The sequence below is a fragment of the Aquarana catesbeiana genome, linkage group LG06 (assembly GCF_042186555.1).
Source record: "Aquarana catesbeiana isolate 2022-GZ linkage group LG06, ASM4218655v1, whole genome shotgun sequence".
Lineage (NCBI taxonomy): Eukaryota > Metazoa > Chordata > Amphibia > Anura > Ranidae > Aquarana > Aquarana catesbeiana.
This window is the reverse complement of record NC_133329.1, coordinates 358,773,173-358,790,326: the sequence shown is the minus strand read 5'-3', so window position 1 is coordinate 358,790,326 and position 17,154 is coordinate 358,773,173. Positions and strand designations below refer to the sequence as shown.

Genomic DNA, 17,154 nt, shown 5'->3' with positions numbered 1-17,154 from the left:
CTTACAGGATGTCTCCAACTTACAAACCAACCTCAATGCACTGTCTAATTGGACGACTATGTGGCAGATGAGGTTTAATGTTGAGAAATGTAAAGTTATGCACTTGGGGGCTAAGAATATGCATGCATCATACATGCTAGGGGGAGTACAATGGGGGAGTTAATGGTGGAGAAGGATCTGGGTGTTTTGGTAGATCATAAGCTTAATAGCATGCAATGCCAAGTTGTAGTTTCCAAAGCGAGCAAAGTCCTTTTTTTGCATTAAGAGATGTATAGACTGCAGAGAGAGATCATTTTGCCCCTGTACAAATCATTTGTAAGATCTCATCTGGAATATGCAGTTTAATTTTCGGCACCAGTTCACATAAAGGATATCTGGGAACTGGAGACAGTGCAGAGAATGGCAACCAAATTGATAAGAGACATAAAGGAGCTCCGCTATGAGGAAAGATTAGAGGAACTGAATTTATTCTCTCCTGAGAAGAGGAGATTAAGGGGGGGGGGGGATATGACCAACATGTACAAATACATGCATAAGGGCTCCATATAGTGAACTTGGGTGTTGTGTTAGTCACTTTAGGGTCATCGCAGAGGACAGGGGGGCACTCTTTACGTCTGGAGTAAAAGAGATTTAATCTCCAAACATGGAAAGGTTTCTTCACAGGAAGAGGTGTGAAAATGTTGAATAAACTCCCTTGAGCTGGTTCTGTCCAGCTCAGTAGATTGCTTTACAAAAGGCCCGGATTCTTTCCTAAATGTACATAATATAACTGGATGCTAACATTTATATTACTTATAGTTATAGTTGATCCAGGGAAAATCCAATTGCCTCTTGGGGATCAGGAAGGACTTTTTTTTTTTCCCCTGCTGGAGCAAATTGGATCATTCTTTGTTGGGTTTTTGCCCTCCACTGGATCAACTGTGGGTATAGAATTGTGTATATAGAATTGCATATTTTTTTTCACTTTTATTGGTTGAACTAGATGGATATAAAGTGGAGTTCCATCCAAAAGTCATTTATGCGCATAAAAAAAAAACATTTGGAGAAAATTTTTTTTTTACTCACCTCTAAATGCCTGTTGCTAGGGGGTCCCTCATAATCTGCCTCCTTCAGCGCCTGGGCTGTCAACGTCACTTCCCTTGGCGCAGGAAGGGAAATCAGCTCTGCCCCCTCCCTCTTGTCAATCATCTGGGACACGTCACAGGTCCCAGATGATTGCGCGGCCAATCATGGCACGCAGCGCTGCTCGCGTATGCGCAGTGGTGCCCGGCTGTGAAGCCACAGCCAGGCGCCCACAGTTACAATGCCGGCGCCGCCGAGCGGAGGGGGAGATGAGCGGGGCTTCGTTCCCCCGCATCGCTGGACCCTGGGACAGGTAGGTGTCCGATTTATTAAAAGTCAGCAGCTGCAGTATTTGTAGCTGCCGACTTTTAATTTATTTATTTATTTTTTTTTTTTTTAGCGGAACTCCGCTTTAAGGCTTTTTTTTTTTTCAACAAGACTAACTATGTAACCCATGTAGCTGAGTCTTTTTTATTGAAAGTATTTGGTGTTCTATTCAAAGTGCTATAACCACCACCAGCCAATTAAGTTCTCATCACTGGTCTAGACCAGGATTTCTCAATCGGGGTTCCTCCAGAGGTTGGTAGGGATTTCTTGAGCAAAGAAGAGTTTCTAACTCCCAGTAACCACTAATATAAACACTCTTTTTAGTTGTTTGTGTATGGGGGACAAGTTTACCCACTTGTCAACCATGTAAAAGTGTCCTCATCCCACTGACCATATAAAGGGACCTTCTCACATTGGCCATCAATGTATGGGATCACTACACCAACTACTTATGGAGCAGGGGAGTGTTAAAAACAACTATCTGCTCCTGGTATGACATATACTGGATACACTACATTATTTTCTTTTATGTATTATTACATTTACATGTATGTCATTGTTCTTTGCATTACCTTATTAAATAAGCCTCAGGTTTTGAGCCATATTTTTTTATAAAACTTGGGATCCTCACCTCTTCGTTTCCCTTACAGGATTGAAATTCAGTGTTTTCTCAGCATGAGCCTGACATCCCCTGGACTAGACACGTGCCACATGATGCTTGAGTCACACTGAAAGAGGCATGTGATTGATTTAGGACTGTCTGGAGGCCTTGAATTTCTTCACATCATTAAACACCCCCACCCTTCCAGTCTGTCTAACTGGACTTCTTTATAGTTTATCTTTAGAACACGCATAGCCCACCGTAAACATATGATCACCATGTCACTTTGATTTCCGGAATGCTTTTGTAAATGATGAGGATAGTTTTGGTTAGACATTTTTCCTGCATGCGTTGCAGACTGGACTGGCTGTCAATGGTCTTGTGTAGTTTATTGTAATAGGTCTTCATGTTGACCACAGGAGGTTCAGATGTTTTGACAAAGATTAAAAGTCTAACACTGTTCCTACAACCTGAAGTCTTCTCAGGTCATTTGGATCCCGCACTGCCATCTTGGATTTGAGAGCCTGCTGTGACTTCCTGATGACTCACACCTGTCCGGAGGGTGGGTATAAGCAAATACCTGTTGGAAAAATTACTTGGCCTCACGTTCCCAAAAATTAGCCAAATGTACGAAAGTGAGGGGGAGGGATCAGATTCTTTTGTAGGGAAAATGTGAGCGAAAGTCTGCTTTAAATTTATTGTAAATCTCAGACATGAAATCTAAACAAAGCATATCCCCCTATAGTGTGTATTTGTCTCAATTAAGAGCACTAAGTGTCATTTCTGTCTGCTGCTTCATTTCTTTGCTATCTACATGAGTCACTTCTGACAGGTTTTCCTGACACCATGAGAAAAAAAGGTGACAGGAAAGGGATCTCCAGCTGATTGACAGCCTCGGCTCTTTTCCTGTGTGCTGTGTAAAGGGGGGTGTTTGTCTTCCCTCTAATCAGCGCTCAGAGCTCTCTTCACTGAGATCTGCAATGTGTGACATAAGGATAAATGGACCTTCTGATCAGGTCCGCCTTATAAAACTGACAGGTGGACCTAATTGGAATGGCCGTGTAAAAGAGACCTTGGAATTGCTTTTAAAATCAGGCTTTCTTTGTATTGTTAAAATAAAAAAGTCTTTGCCAGATCTGGATAAATGCATTTGGTTGGAAGACCTTCTCAAAAACAGCCTAAAGCCTTTTAGACAAGGGACGCAAGTCAGTCTGACTTAGCACACAGTATGAGGTCTAATGTCTCTAGTATTTAGTTATTTCTCTTGTCCTTTGGGCAGGAGCAGCAGGTCATCAAGGGTGAGGTCCAAACACATGCCATGGCCTTAAAGAAAGTCTTTGTAGTTGGCATTTGAGGTCAGACGTATACAGATGGAAGCCTTGCGCTGCTCTGAATTTAGACTAAAGGTCAGTAAGATGGTCTGCGGTAGACTTCCTTTTCTTTCTATGGATGATGTGCTGCAAAGTCTACAGTAAATTGATCACCAAGACTGCAATAGTCAAGCTTTTAGGTACAATGCTTTAGTTAGCCATATAAATTATAATGCATATATGCACTTCTCATCAATCCAGGCATGTCTCTGTTCTGGGGCATATGTTTCATAGAGTTCAATGAGACGAGATTCCAGGGCATTTTCAAGAAATGCCTTGGAACATTTTTAGGTTCAAATGACCAGAATGCCATTTTTTTAAAATGCCTAAAACACCATTCACACTTGTGCGATTTGTCATACAACTTTAGACATCAAAGTCATGTGACAAGTCGTACCTCATGTTTTACAATGATAACTATTCATATATGTGCAATTTTAGTTTGTAGTGACTTCAAAGACGTTCATGCACTACTTTGGTCTGACTTTCATCTGTCAACTTGAGGGCCAAAGACTTCAATGTTAACCCTCAAAAGTTTACATGAGAGTCGTACCTGAATGTTTTACATGTAACAGTGGGTCTGACTTTGTAGAGGGTCAAGTCCAAGTCGCACCCATCCACATTTGCGTCAAAGTTGCAGTCCAAAGGAGTGAAACTTTGGAGTGGTACAAGTGTGAATGGAGCCTTACACGATCAGATTTGCTAGATGGGTAGAATGGTACACTAGAGTATAACTTTGTTGAATTAAAGACCGTATGGTAAGAATGCGTGGAATTTTATGTGATTACCACTAGGATTACCTCTCCTTCTTGCTATGAACTCATCACATGTGCAGTAGCTACCGGTTCCAGCGTCATGTCTGACAGAAGTTTTTCGTGTCAGTCACTAAGTGAGATCTGAAGGAGATCATAGAAAACAAAAAAGCTTTGTTCTTCTCTTTTCTTTTTTTTTTTTCACCTACTGAGTGTTTAACCTCCAGAGCAGTTGTGTTTTGCCTTCCAGTATGACTGGCCCTGTCTAAGGTTAGAAAGAGAACCCTTAATTACTCTTGGGTGTCAGTAATGACAGGAGCCTGCAGGAGACATCAAAGTTGCCATGAGATTTGTTGTTTTTATCACTGTAATCCATCCCAGCATAAGCAGTTTGTTCTTTACCGCCCTATACTGCTTTCTTGTATGTAAGGAAAGTACATAACGCTATCCTTGTTCACTATACAATGACCATATCATTGTTTAAATAGTTTCCCCATTTTCTTTACCCACTTCTGCTCAGATTGATTTTTGATGTAACTGTTATTTTTTTGACATTTTAATTGATATTGTTTTAAATTCGAAATTGTTCCCGTGATTTTTGCCTTGAGTAACATTATGGCCTGATATAGAAATATTATGATTTTAAAGTGATTGTAAAGTCTCATTTTTCTCGAATCGTCTTCCAGGGCAGCATCCGAGAGATAGGCTCCTCCTCCCTAAAACAGGAAACACATTAGTCCACCATTATAAATTTCACACTCTTACCTGTGTGCCTCAGTTGTTTGTGTTTCCTCCGGACCCACAGGAGCTGCAAGAACGTTTGTTATTTTATTTTCACCTGTCTCTGTGCTTGTTGCAGGAGACCCCCTGCCAGCATCCCATACAGCCCAAGGGGCTTTGGGAGGGCGAGCAGGCGCAGCACTGGGCAACATTGCTCAAAGCCTGAGATTTCGCCCCTACTGAGGGGTCTGCAATCATCCCCCCAGGCTGCAGGAGGACTCTGTCATCCCCACCCCATGCCGCTGTTAGGCCTGTGTATGCTTCCGCAAGCACCCCCCTCTGGCTTTCCGCAGAATCTGGAGCCCGCCAGGGGGGGTGGATACATGCATAGATGGGCGCCCCCCCCCCCCCCCCCCCCGCCGCCGACCGCTGCCGAAAACCTCAGCAGCAGAGGGTCTAGCAGGGAGGGTTTTGCACCTTCTAAATTAGGTCCCTGGTGGCTGCGGCTGTCCCCCCAAATGAATCCACCGCTCTCCGGGCGGCGCAGCAGCGTCCTCACCGCCACAGGCCGCTACAGGGAGTCGGGGGTGTACCAAGATGGCGCCGAGGAAGTTCCGCTTCCGGGTTGGCGGCCATTTTCCCGTAGTCTATCTACTGCGGAGATAGAGCAGGGACACCTAGGGGCGGGAAGTTTAAAAAAAAAAAAAAAAAAAAAAAAAAAAAGAGAAAGAAAACAGAATACAAATAGCAAATTTGTTCAATGCTACCCTTCACTACCAGCACAGTTACTCTACAATACAGCGGCATGTGCAGGTGTGTCCACCAACCTGCACGGGGTCAGCCGGGGGCGGGGCCGGAGCTTATGCAGGAAGCAGATAAAAAGGCCTCTAAGCAGAGGATCCTGGTGGCTGATCATGTCTGACGCTTCCCCACCCTGCCCTGCAGATCCTGCAAATCAGGACAGCTCCAAGGTAAGCCAGAATATTCTTGAATTATCTCTGTCTTAACCTCTTTACTGCCTATCTACAGGCAGTTCCTTTGACCACCTAAACTCACGGGGTTTTTTTGTTCTCTATGCTCGCTTGCAGGCAAAGACCCCTGAGGAAAGGAAGGCTAAAGGCAAAACATGTGCCTCATGCAGCCACAGGCTTTCCCCAGATTGGAAAAAGCCCCTGTGTCAGAAATGCTTAGACAAAATGGTGGCAAAAGAATCACAGGGATTTTTGAAAGACCTGCTCAATTCTTTTAAGAAAGAAATTCAGAGCACCATGGCACCACTACGCTCAGCTATAGAGAAATTAGAAACGCCAGCAAGTGTCGCTCAGGCCAGTATCCCATCTACCAGCGGAACACACATTCCAAGGGAGAACAAGGTACAGGCAGAACAAGAGGTGGATTCAGATGAATCTGAACAATCTGAATCAGAAGACGGTATCTGTTCAGACTCAGAGGAGGAAGGGCATGGGAAGCAGGGGCGGCAAACCTAAATCCGGCTATTGCTTCCACCTGCACAGCCCGAACCTTGCTAATCTGGCTAACCCAGCTGCAAGATCTATTGGAGAACGACACACCCAGGGAGGAACTAATTAAAACCATCCCCACACTAACTAGAGCGGCAGCTTTCTTGGCAGATGCTTCAGCAGAAACTGTCAGAATATCCTCTAGGACCACGGCACTACTAAACTCGGCCCGCAGAGCCCTGTGGTTAAAATCCTGGGGGGGGGATGCACCTTCCAAGAACCGTTTATGTGGCATACCATTCACTGGAGACCTACTGTTTGGTCCCGAACTAGAAACAGTCCTGGATAGGACTGCAGCAAAAAATAAGGGGTTCCCTCAAACCAAGAAGAGACAAGGGAAGGCGCCCTTTCGTCATTTCAAGAAATTCAATAAGCCAGGGGCAAAAAAGCACTGGGGTCAACAAAACAAGAAAGGCAAAGGTGAATTCATCCTCAAGCCTAATACCCAAAAGAACAAAAAACAATGACTGCCTTCAGGTGGGGGCGGCTTTCTCCCACCAATGGGAGGAGATAACAGAAAACAAATTCATACTGCGCACCATAGCGGACGGTTACGCAATAGAATTCTCCAACCGCCCCCCAACCAAATACTTAGCGACCATGCTACCCAAGGACAGCAATCAAGCAAAGGTGTTTCTAGAATCCCTACAGAAACTATTAGATCAGAAGGTGATTTGACACGTTCCCCAAGAGGAGGAACAAAAGGGCTTCTACTCACACATCTTCGCAAAAAGAAAACCATCAGGCAAACTAAGGCTGATACTAAACCTCAAACCACTCAACCGAGGAATAAGATACAAGAGATTCAGAATGGAATCTATCTATTCAATTAGGAACATCCTACCGCAGGAGACATTCATGGCAACACTAGACTTACAGGATGCCTACCTACATGTCCCCATAAGGAAGGATCACCAAAAGTTTCCAAGGTTCGCAATCCAGGGGCCAGCAGCTACGCTGCACCTACAGTACACAGCTCTCCCCTTCGGAATCTCCTCAGCTCCAAGAATATTCTCAAAAATAATGGCGGAAGCGCTAAAAGGTCTAAGACAGGAGGGTATTGGAATAATACCATACTTAGACGACCTCCTGTTCTTTGCGGACTCAGCAGCAATCCTAGAAAACAACCTGCGCAAGAGTATGATCTATCTGCAAAACCTGGGATGGTTAATAAACGCAGAGAAATCGCAAATGATCCCAAGCCAGAGAGTAGTGTACCTGGGATACGTGCTGGACTCCAGACTGTCAAAAATTTTCCTAACAAAGGAAAAAGACGTAAAAATGACACAAGCAATTACGTCCCTGCTAAGGAACCATTCCACAACGATCAGGCACGGAATGTCCGTACTAGGACTGATGACGTCTTCCATTCCAGCCATCACCTGGGCACAAATTCACATGCGACCCTTACAGAACTACATTCTGTCCCAATGGGATGGCAGGCAAGCATCCCTAGAAAAATCCATTCCCGTCCCCGCCACAGTCAAACAAACACTCTACTGGTGGCTCAACCCACTTCGGGTCATCGAGGGGCGCAGATGGGCTCAAGTCAATCCAGTCAGCATCACCACCGATGCAAGCGCCCTAGGATGGGGAGCCCACATGGAAGGGCGGTTCTCGCAAGGGAAATGGACACCCAAATGGGCACAAGCCTCCTCAAACTTGAGAGAGCTGAAAGCTGTGGGGGAAGCGCTAAAAACCTTCAAGCCAGCATTACAGGGGAAGGATGTAAAGATACAATCAGACAACGCAGCGACAGTCGCATACCTAAACAGACAAGGGGGCACAAAATCCCAAAAACTGATGAGACTGACACAATCTATCCTACTGTGGACAGAAGTGAACATAAGATCGATATCCGGTATTCATCTAAAAGGAACAGACAATACAGTGGCAGATTTCCTGAGCCGGAAAACGATAAAACACACGGAATGGTCGCTAAACCAAACAACCTTCACTCAAATCACCCAGAAGTGGGGAATACCCGAAGTAGACCTATTTGCTTCCAGGGCGAACGCAAAATCTCCGATATTTTTCTCCCTGGACCCTACAGATGGCAACAGCGGGGTGGATGCTTTCAACCAAAACTGGAAATGGCATCTGTGCTATGCATTCCCTCCAACTGCCATAATCCCAAAAGTAATCCAAAAAATCAAGGCAGAGAAAACAGTGATACTAATAGCACCACACTGGCCCCAGAGAGCATGGTTCAGTCATTTAAAAAATCTCAGCATACAACCTCAGCTGACACTGACGGACCGCCCGGATCTACTGTCACAAGGCCCAGTCAACCATCCGAACCACAAAATCTTGAAGCTCTCGGCTTGGTTACTGAGAGGGTAAAACTCCAGAACAAAGGCCTGTCAGACAGAGTAATCAACACCATCTTAAACAGCAGAAAGCCGGTAACGAGAGCCATCTATGAGAAAATAAGGAAAAAATTTGCTTCTTGGTACGAAGACAGACCAATCTCCAACGGTGGGATAATTCCAATAGTTTTGGACTTCCTACAAGATGGTGCAGACAAAAACATATCGCCAAGTACCCTGAAAGTACAGGTTGCAGCACTTTCCTCGGTCATGGATACTAGACTAGCGGAAGACCCGCTGATAAGACGATTCCTCATAGCTCTTAAAAGATCCAAACCAGCCAAATTGTACAAAACTCCCACCTGGGACATGGGCACAGTACTTAAGGGCTTTCTTTCCCCTCCGTTTGAACCTATCGAGGACAGCTCAGACAAAAACCTCACGTTAAAAACTGCGCTCCTTCTGGCCTTAGTATCCGCCAGAAGAGTGAGTGAGATCCAAGCTCTATCTTCAATAGAACCATACTGTCTAATACATCTGGACAAGATAATTCTCTCTCCAGATCCGGCCTTTCTACCCAAGGTCTCTTCTACATTTCACAGAACCCAAAACATCGTCATACCCTCACTTCCAACAACCATGGATAGTAGGAAAAGAAACATTTACAGCAAACTTGATGTAAGGAACACGCTCATAGCGTATCTCGAAAGAACAAAAGAATGGCGTAGAACGACCTCCCTCTTCATCCTCTATGCAGGAATCAACAGAGGGAAACAAGCTTCAAAAAGCACCATCAGCAGATGGATAAGGATGGCCATACAGATTACCTATAAGGCACAGAATCTCACTCCACCTAGTGAAATCAGAGCGCACTCAACTAGAGCCTGGGCAACCTCGGCCGCAGAGAAAGCAGGGGCAACTCCGGAGCAGATCTGCAGGGCAGCGACATGGTCGAGCTTCAGTACTTTCGCTAAGCACTACCGCATAGACCAGCTGTCTGACCAAGACCAAGCATTTGGTCGTAAAGTGCTCCAGTCTCTAACCCCACCCTAGTAAGTATTGCTTGATATATCCTCTCGGATGCTGCCCTGGAAGACGATTCGAGAAAACAGAGTTAGGTACCTGGTAACTCTTTTTCTAAGAAGTCTTCCAGGGCAGCACTAGTTCCCACCCTTGAAACAACAAAAACCAGGTACAGAGGGGGAGCTTGCAGCTTACAGGGAATTCCTTCGGTGCTTTAACATAACTGAGGCACACAGGTAAGAGTGTGAAATTTATAATGGTGGACTAATGTGTTTCCTGTTTTAGGGAGGAGGAGCCTATCTCTCGGATGCTGCCCTGGAAGACTTCTTAGAAAAAGAGTTACCAGGTACCTAACTCTGTTTTTTTTTTTCCCTATAAAAATAACAGACATGTTATACTTACGGTACTTGCTCTGTTGCAGTGGATTTGCACAGAGCAGTCCTGATCCTCCTCTTCTGAGGTCCCTCTTCTGTGCTCCTGGACCCACCTTCCTGTTGGGTGCACCCATGCATGAAGATAAAAAACCTTCTGCCTTTACAACCCCTTTTAAGTCGTACTATTGTGTGAATGTATAGATTTGCCATTGTGTTCACTGCATCTGGTTTGCAACCAGTGGCTTGGAAGAGCAGATCATAGCAAAAAAACTTCCCAGTTGTAGTCAGACAAGTAAAATAAAAAATGTTGGTTCGGTATAGCTTCTTAGGAGATCATTGCTATATTTTGTTGAACAACCTTTCCACTACTTCCATCTCCTGTGGACTCTAGCTATTACATTTCAGGGGGAATTTGTAGCTCAGTTGCATAGCCTGGCAACTGTTTCATTTTTTTTTTTACTGAAGGGTCTGGTATTTGTACATTAGATTTTTGTAAGTATTTCATACTATAGCACAAGGCCTGCGGGCCAAATGCAGCCCAACAAGCCGTTTCATGTGGCCCTCCCCAGGGCTTTTGAACTCAACTCTGTACTCTGTGCCCTGCACACTCCTGAACCCTGCACTCTGTGCCTTGCACACTCTTAAACCCTTATTGCCACTTTAAGATCCTCCCACTGTTAGTGCAGTTTAGCCATACCCACCGTTTGATGTGGTTTGTGGGGGGCTGGATACATTTATATAGTCTTACAGATACAACTTGCCCTTTGAGGGCAGACGTAATGCTGATGCTGTCCCCAATGAAATTGATTTTCACACACCTGCACTACAGGGAAAGCACATAGGAAGTAGACACAACAGTGGCAGTTTGCTGTTGGTGCGCCCAAGATATGTAAAACTCTGTGCTGGATTAGACTTGTATACCCAAGTCATTATTGTATACATTTCAGATCTATTCATTTTGTTACTGGTCTCTGTAGTAAAACTATAAGAATGACCTCTAGAATAAGGAAATCCAGAGATCTGTGTATTTCCATGTAATATGATGGTCTTTCTTGCACATCTGAGAATCCCTTCACATATCCAGCAAGCTCTAGGATCAGTTTGCTGTTTTCTTGCTCCTGTGATGGAAAGCATTGTGTTCAATTGGATAATATGAAATGTATGGAACTTCTCTGCCTCTTTTTTTTTTTTTTTTTTTTTTTTTTTTTTTTACAGCATCGGTCTGAAGCGTACCTCCAGTGGAATCACAACATTTTAATTGTGTCACTGGTCAGCCTAGAAATATCCTCACACAGACAATTTATAAATATGTGTTCAGACATCTGTAGCATGTTCTGGCCTGTTAATCGCCTCAGCTAATTATAAATCCTGAATAGGGGTTTATAACAAACTGTAAAGAGATGGCACTTCAAATTGTGTAGAAGTTGGCACCATTTTTTTTTTTTTTTTGTGTTGCTTGACTTTTAATATTAAAAAATTACATTGAGTTTCACCCTTGGTAAGACCAAATCTTGACCTTGGCAAGACAAACCTCATCGATGTTGAGGTTCTTTATGGCAGGGAAATGGACACGTCTTTGAATATTGTGTTTTTAGGGAAGTAGGCATTACGATATCCTCATATGAAGCTGAAATTCTTTTCTCTTTCTTTTCTTGGCTCTCTGTATTTTGTGGGGTACTTCACAGAGCTATAATGGTCCACATTGACTACAGAGTCAACACAAACCAGCTTTTCAGTCACACGGGTTTTGGTGACGTTAAACAGGTGCTTAATGTGGTGGCCCTCGTGTGCATTGAGCCATGGTCCAACACACCTCAGGGGCTTTGTATTGACTTTGTACAGGAACATGTGCAGAGCAGGTCCTTTAAACAATGCCCACAGTAACTTATAAACCATGATTGAAACTTTTCTAAAGCCTGGTACACACTGGTATTTTTGTTTTTCATTCAAGCCAGCGTGTTGAATGGGGGAAAAAAAAAACGAGGAGCTCGCTGTACTAACTATTCTATTACAGCGACCTCCCCTCTCATCCATTGTGTTCTCACAGGGGGACTTCCACCCCCCAATGGCTGCGAGTGCTGTTCAGATGCCGGTCGGCTCTGGATTACCAGCATGCGACAGAAGCCGGTCAGGCTGCTGTACACACTGGCCGGATGTTAGCCGGTTTCTCTTGAACCGGCCGATCTTCAGCCCGTGTATACCAGCCTTAAAGAACCCCGCACACACATGTTTTGTGCGAGCATATGCTTTAATGCTCATTGGAATATCTGTGATTACTCGTACAGAGAGACAGAATGGGGATCTGGGGATCTGTAAACAAGGCGGATCCCCATTCTGACAGGGGACAATACTGAGATCTGCTGTTCGAAGTAATCAGCAACAGCGATTTCTGTGTTGTCCCAGTGAGCCCATCCCCCACACAGAACACACCCAGGGAACACAGTTAACCCCTTGATTGCCCCCTAGTGTTAACCCCTTCCCTGCCAGTGTCATTTATACATTGATCAATGCATTTTTTTTTTTTTTTAGCATTGATCACTATATTAATGTCACTGTCCCCAAAAAGTGTCACTTGGGGTCAGATTTGTCCGCTGCAAGGCCGCAGTTCCGCAAAAAATCAGATTGCCACCATTACCAGTAAAACAATAAAAAAAAAATTAAAGTCCCTAAATCTAACCCCTATTTTGTAGACGCTAAAATTTTTGCGCAAACCAATCAATGTAAGCTTATTGCGATTTTTTTTTTTTTTTTTATATCTATTTTTTGGATATGCATTATAGCAGAAAGTAAAAAATATTGTTTATTTTTCAAAATTGTCCATCTTTTTTTGTTTATAGCACAAAAAATAAAAACCGCAGAGGTGCTCAAATACCACCAAAAGAAAGCTCTCTTTGTGGGGGGGAGGGGGGAGGACATACATTTTGTCGCACGACCACGCATTTGTCAGTTAAAGTGACGCAGTGCCGTATCACAAAAAATAGCCTGGTCATTAAGGGAGGTAAATCCTTCCGGGGCTAATGTGGTTAAAGGGTAACCACATTTTCCCCCCACGTAACTCCTTTCGTGGGGGGAAAAAAAATAGCAAATAAAGAAAAAATAATATAGCGCGTACAATTGCGATACAAGTCGTATTGTAATTGAATGTTATTAAAAATTGCCTTTCCCTTTCTATCTACTGCCACTGTAAATTTTTATAAATGAAATGCAATATGGCTACATGGAGTTGTTCTGTACACAGAATGTGTACTGGCCTCCTCCCAGAAACATCATTTCCTGCTTGTGCGATTGGCTTACCAATTTTCCCAGAAGTCTGCCTATGATACAAGTCAGATTTCAGGCATCCCCTGCAACAAAAATGTCATTTTTGGTGTGATCTTTCCAATAGGAAAACATCTAAAGGGATGCAGGCCCAGCAGCTTTCCTCATTAGTGCTCTGCAGCTGCCACAGCTGATTGATAATTGTGAAACCACTCCCATTAGACACACTCAGCACAGAGGAACAAAGAGTGAGTACTTCAGAATAACAAAAGGTAGGAATCTGCAACAAAGGTTGGTATAATCCTTGTAATGTACATAGATCACCCAGAGGGGAATGTTTTTTTCTTAACAAAAGTGGAGTTACGCTTTAAGGCTGGATATGTAGAATTTTTTGAGCAAAAGTAAAGCTTGACCATAGATGGCTAGAATTTCGAATGAAAATTCTTAGGAAAAGTCTAAAGGCCCACACATATGATCGTACTTTTTGGCAACAAACATGCAAATTACCTTTTGTAAGGCAACATCCGACCGTGTGTACGCTCCATCGGACAAACTTTCTCGGTTTTCATCGGACAAATGTTGGCTGTGTGAACAAACTGTCCGGCAACAAAAGTCCTACGTTTGCTAGTCCGATCGTGTGTACACAAATCCATCGGACTTTAGTCCAAAGTACAAACACGCATGATCAGAACAAATGCAAAAGATTAGACAACAGTACAGAAGTTGTCCAAAGGGTGGCGGTAATGAGCTGAAAAACCACGTGATTTGGTGAAAGTTGGCTGAAAAAGTCCTGCCGTGTGTATGCATACCAAGTTCAAGGCCAATGCCCTTTGGACAGAAATCCACGGAAACGTTTGTTTGAAGTCCGATCGTGTGTACGAGGCTTTAGGAAAATTCATACAAACATTCTCAGAACATTTGTTTGGCATTCGCAAGATTTATTTTGCTTTTAAAATTAGATTTTGGATTAAACGGACTGTACTGAATGAAAACCACATACATTGTTGGAATAATTTTCTCAAACAAACAAATTTCTATTTTGCTACTTCTAATTTTCACATCACGTCAAAAACATACATTGATTTGACCTGCTAATGATTAGAAAAATGAACTAGCTTTTTTAGACCCTTCCTTTTCTAAGAATTTCCGTTCTAAATTCTACCCATCTAATGGCAGAATTAAGCAGGCCATAGACGAGTGGAAATTTGTGTCTATCGTGGAATCATTTGTTCTTTGCATCGTTGGTGTCCCAGCTGTGACATAGGATTTTTGTGCCGCAATCAAAAGCGCCTGATCTAACATGCTGGGTTTTTATTTTTTAGAAAATTGAAACAATTGATGGCACAATCGCATGATCATTTTTCTACCGACAGAACTTTATGTTTTTCGACTCGTCTATGGGCTGCTTTAGACATAAGCAGGTGAAGCAGCTGAAATTGAATTAGGGGGTGTGACCTGGTGCCATCCTCCAGCCCAATATTAACAGCAGGGCAGTGACCGGAGATTGGTGGAAAATTGTCAGTCTAATTGCTGCTGCTTCTAAGCAGAAACAGCTGCTGTTTGGGTATTTTGACAGCCAGCGAGGATGGCTGTCAAAATACAATAGCCACAGTGGGAGATTTGGAGGAATAGGTTAATTTTATCTTATACATAGATTTTTTTTTTTTTTTTTTTTTAAACGTTTATGGCACATCATTGCACGGGTGATTTTCCAATAGGATGCAGCACATGTGTGATGGCCATGATTTCCCCTGTAGTTAACCTCCTACATGGTTCGGATATTGCAAGAGATGTCTCAAGCTGTCTGATCGGTTGTCTTTGGAATACCCTGAGACTCGCACACCCCAGGTACAGGTTTCCCATAGATGTGGGTATGCATTGACTCACTCTTGCTGACTCACACAGCCAGGATAGCTGTGATCTTCCTCTAATTATCAGTCGCACTGATGTTTAAAAAATAATCATGATAGAGTTTCTACTTTATTATGGCCATGGCTTAATAAAATTAAAAAAAATTGGGTGTGTTTTTGATGTGTTTTTGCCATGTTTTGAATGCATTTCAATGGGTAGGTGCGTTTTTGTACCAAAAATGTAGCAAATAGGACTTTTAACACCCCAGTGGAAGCACAATGGACCAGTGTGAAGGGATGCATTTTTCTTGAGCTTTTCTCGCGCTTTTTTTTGAAAATGCAATAGAGCTTTAAAACCTGCTCAGTGTGAAAGCAGCCGAAAAGGTGTGTGTGTGTGTGTGTGTGTGTGTGTATAAGTATATATAATAATGTATGTCATTTCCTGCTCGCGTGATTGGCTTACTGATTTCCCCAGAAGTCTGTTAGTGGTGAATCGAAATGAAAATTCTGGACGGAAACCTAAAATTCAGGATGCACTTGGCGGAAAACCGAAAGGAACAGTAAAAAAAAAATTATATATAGATATAGAGATATATATATATATATATATATATATATATATAGATAATCTATATATCTCTATCTGGGGGTGTTCTGTACAGAACACTGCCATATTGCATTGCATTTTACAGAAAATTGCAGCTCTGCAGATTGAAAAGGAAAGGTAATTTTTAATAACATTCAATTACAATATGACTTGTGTCACAATTGTATATCTTACATTCCTTATTTTATTTACTATTTTTTTTCCCAAAAAGTTGAGTTACCCTTTATGTTCAAACTCTGGATCTGTCACTGTTCCTTCTTTATTACAGTAATGCCCTGTACACACGATAGGATTTTCAGACGGAAAATGTGTGATAGGACCTTGTTGTCGGAAATTCCGACCGTGTGTAGGCTCCATCACACATTTTCCATCGAAATTTCCGACACACAAAGTTTGAGAGCAGGCTATAAAGTTTTCCGACAACAAAATCCGTTGTCGGAAATTCCGATCGTGTGTACACAAATCCGACATGCAAAGTGCCACGCATGCTCAGAATAAATTAAGAGGCAAAAGCTATTGGCTACTGCCCCGTTTATAGTCCCGACGTACACGTTTTACGTCGCCACTTTCAGGGCGATCGGATTTTCCGACAACTTTGTGTGACCGTGTGTATGCAAGACAAGTTTGAGCCAACATCCGTCGGAAAAAATCCATGGATTTTGTTGTTGGAACATCTGATCAATGTCCGACCGTGTGTACAGGGCATTAGGCTCAGTTCACACTGCCGCAACTTGGGATCCGACTTGTGAGACCCCAAGCTGCATGACATGTGAAATCCCATGTTAATCAATGAGAGCTGTCTTAATTAGTACTACTGAAGTTGCTCCGACGTTAGAAAAGGTTCCTTTAGTACTTCAAGGTGACTTCTATCCAACTTGTGCCCATAGACTTTAATGGAAGTTGCCTCCAAGTCAGATCCTCATCTTAATTGATGTGATTTGGATCCGACATAACAGTAAAATTGTGAACCGAGCCTTATAGTTCTGCATATGTATAACATTCTGCGTTATGATTCTGTCATTGGTCAAATTCAAGAACCATATCTTGAACTTTCGTAAAAACAATCTCTTGCCTACAACGCAAAATTTTCGTTTATGCAGAGTAACAGACGCTCCCGCAGAGCAGAATATCGTCTGTCTGCAAATATTTATTCTTCCTGTTTGATGAGGCATTTCGGTCTTAGTTATCTCTCTTATTGAATTAGCAATGACCCAGCCATAGACTATTCCTCTGTAAATAGAGATCTCTCCAGTACTCTGAAGAGATGTGTTTATTTCTGTGCAGAAAAATGTTTAGAACTTGTGGGGGAGCCAGTATGGAGCCCTCGGGAGCTATTTTAGGCCGGGATTGCCGAGATATTCTTGTTGTACAATTTATTCTG

The 17,154-nt window shown here is 43.0% G+C and overlaps 1 protein-coding gene across 2 annotated transcripts in view; it reads left to right on the top strand.

Moving 5' to 3' along the window:
- TANC1 (tetratricopeptide repeat, ankyrin repeat and coiled-coil containing 1) overlaps positions 1-17,154 on the top strand; it is a 350,249-nt gene that overhangs the window by 42,119 nt on the left and 290,976 nt on the right. Inside the window, exon 1 of one of the 2 annotated variants that reach the window (XM_073634105.1) lies at positions 13,451-13,588. The exons of the other annotated variant lie outside the window; for it this stretch is intronic. The gene's annotated coding sequence lies outside the window, so the exon portion shown is untranslated. Of the gene's footprint in view, positions 1-13,450; positions 13,589-17,154 lie in introns of those variants that run through there. 2 annotated transcript variants of the gene reach the window in all.